Genomic DNA, 3002 nt, shown 5'->3' on the forward strand with positions numbered 1-3002 from the left:
ACTACATCACAATGTATCACAATGCATCACAATACATCACAATGCATCACAGTACATCACAATGCATCACAGTACATCACAGTACATCACAATGCATCACAATGCATCACACTACATCACAATGTATCACAATGTATTACAATGCATCACAATGCATCAATGAATTATTGAGTATTAAGACGTAAAAATAAACGGAATGGGTTAAATTGTCAGTGAGGAGAGTTTTCATCGAGTATTTTCGGGAGAAAGACGAATGCGACACTGCGGACATTACGTCATTCGAGTGTGATAGTGTGATGTCGTGTGATGCATCACAATATTGCTAGCCAAAGTAGCAAAAAATATATCGCGCATCAGATGGGAATTACATCGTTACGTCACTGGGCGACTCTGTAAAGCCCGCCCCGCACACTGGAGGAACTTGCCTACGCCAAGTGTCATTCGTGATACTTGGCGTAAGTACTTTCCTCTAGTGTGCGGTGCCGTTTGGAGCGCTTTTTGTCACGCGTGTCACTTGCATCTGAACGGCACCGCACACTAGAGGAAAGTGCTTACGCCAAGTATCACGAATGACACTTGGCGTAGGCAAGTTCCTCCAGTGTGCGGCGGGCTTAATCGAGCAATTTCGAAGAGAATAGAATAGATGTTTTGTCTGTCAATTTTAAAGTCTTCTAGGTAAATGGCGTATTTAAACGATTCTTCGAGCGATATTTTGACCTGTTCTAACTTAAAAGATGGTAAAGAAATTTCAAAGATAAATGGAGGGTTTAAATATTATACTTTTGAACAGGTTAATGAAACGGGGACATATTTTTCTGACATGCTAAGACGAAAGCAGAAAATATGTGTATTGAAGATTCCAATTCAGAGTTTTAACGACACCACAATTTTCGAGGTATTTGTATATTTCTATATTACATTTTATATATATATATATATATATGCACTCTTTTTATCTGGTTCACCATATTTACAGTCCTCGAAATCACAGTTTGTTTATTAAAGAATTGTATTAATTTGTAGGCCGTGCCCACATACTTGGCAGTCGCGGAAGATTAGCCAGTGTTAGATAACCGGTTGTGTAAAACTTTAAAGAAAACTCTCCGCTACTTAAGAAACTGTTCCCACTTTGTTTTTCTGTTTTAGTACACGGTATTCTGTGTTGTAAATTGTAGGTAAATCGTAAAACCTTGCTGTTGATGCCATCTTCAATTTCTGAATTTCAAAGCGCTGTTACTTACACCGAACCTTATTCTAACCATAATTACTACAAAGCCCATGATGGCGTAAAAAATTACTGGCAACATGGTAGCTATTTCTCAAGTAACGGGAGCAACATGCTTCAAATTGCCATGTGGCACTAGCTATAGAATAGCATGTAAATTATCTGCACGACTGACAAAAGTAGGACATAAACACCTAGTTTTATGTATAGTAATAATGACATAAACAATCACTAGCCAAGCTAGCTTGCAAATTTGTCCTGTGATGTTAATTTCTTAGCTTTACAATTATTAATTTCTTTAGAACCAAATTTGCAGGCTGGCTTTGTCTCATATGTAGCTATAATTTGTTCAATTGCAAAGATTACATTTTGTCAGAGTAATAAACTATAGGATACCTGGCTTGACTGTTTCTTTTTGTAGCAGCTAGTTGTTTGCTGTCATATTATCATTTATTAAATACTTAATTGACTGTTTACTTGGCCTATATAAAAGCCAGGTCTGTCTAGTCATTCTCGAACAAGAAAAATTTCTGATATTTAAAATTGCCAGGTATTCTATAATTTAGCCACACCTATGTGTGTATTTCAGCCATTCGTGATCGGTGTGCTGCTATCACTTCTTTTTTGCTTGGTCTTGGAGTAGGTGCAATATTCTTTGGAAGTTTAACATGCTTGTCTGATGGTTGAGGATTCATGTCCACATTGAACTCTACCACATCATCCATCAGTTGCAGTACAAAATCAAAACACTTTTTCTCCAACACTGGTTTCACTATCCATTTTTTACGTCCTTTTGGGAAGACCACCTTATACCTTTTTTCCCCTTCTTACCTCTGGTGACTGTTGCTTGCCTCCTTCCAGTGTTGGAGTTGTGATCAATCACAGCTAGTTGAGTACGGGCCACCATTCCCTTGTATGAGAAGTGTTTACGTTTTGGTACATATTTTAGCAGCAAGGAATGGTAGACCTCAAGGTTGCCAGTATGGTGAAATTCTGTAAGCTGTTGTATACCTTTAAAAAGTTTTCTATTCAGAACAACCTCCTCCAATGCTATATGTGGGGCAGATCCAGCCTGCAACCATTTCGTTTTTCTTTCTTTGTTTTTAGATAAAGGGCCATGTGCACATTTGCAAAAATGTTTGCTATTTCTCCAATTATGTTTGTTGACTATATGATGTAAAATGGACACCCATTTCTCATGGAGCACTTCAGCATTTCCCTGACAACTTTGTGCACACCACCAAAGGTGATTGGATATAGACTGAATCCACTCTAGTAGCTCATGATTTTCTTTTTTCTGTGCCTTCTCTGTCAATTTTTTTGTCACCCACTTTGAGAGATGCCAAACATCATATTGGTGCACTATGGAAGGGTACCTCTTTCGCATTTCAGAGGTTATTTGAATGTGGCGGTCAGTTGTCAATGATCTCACTTTCACACCTTGCTCAATGACATTGTCAAGTGCTCTTTGGCATCCTTTTTTCTCCATTGCATTAGAGGATGAAACTTCAGAGACTTGAACAAGAGAAAAGTCAATAATTTTCTCTGAAGTTTCATCCATTAAGGAATATGTACCATATTTTGCGCTATGACCAGGACTGTCTGATCTACCATCACCACATAAGTCAACCGGTTTCATTTTGTTTTTGATGGTTTCAATAATTTCTTTTTGTTGTTTTTTATAGACATTGTCAATGACTGGGAAGACAATCTTATTTTGAACTTCATAAAACTGATCTTTATTTACAAAGTTTAAATTAATTGCATTTGCAAATTG

General features: G+C 37.4%; 1 long non-coding RNA gene across 1 annotated transcript; it reads left to right on the forward strand.

Moving 5' to 3' along the window:
- Positions 1–590: 590 nt before the first annotated feature.
- On the forward strand, positions 591–1626 carry LOC124446123. Its single transcript, XR_006948347.1, has 2 exons — positions 591–895; positions 1024–1626. It is a non-coding gene; the product is annotated as an uncharacterized LOC124446123 (long non-coding RNA).
- The last annotated feature ends 1376 nt before the right edge of the window (positions 1627–3002 follow it).

Source organism: Xenia sp. Carnegie-2017, unplaced genomic scaffold, assembly GCF_021976095.1.
Source record: "Xenia sp. Carnegie-2017 unplaced genomic scaffold, XeniaSp_v1 HiC_scaffold_112, whole genome shotgun sequence".
In the NCBI taxonomy this organism is placed as follows: Eukaryota; Metazoa; Cnidaria; class Anthozoa; order Malacalcyonacea; family Xeniidae; genus Xenia; species Xenia sp. Carnegie-2017.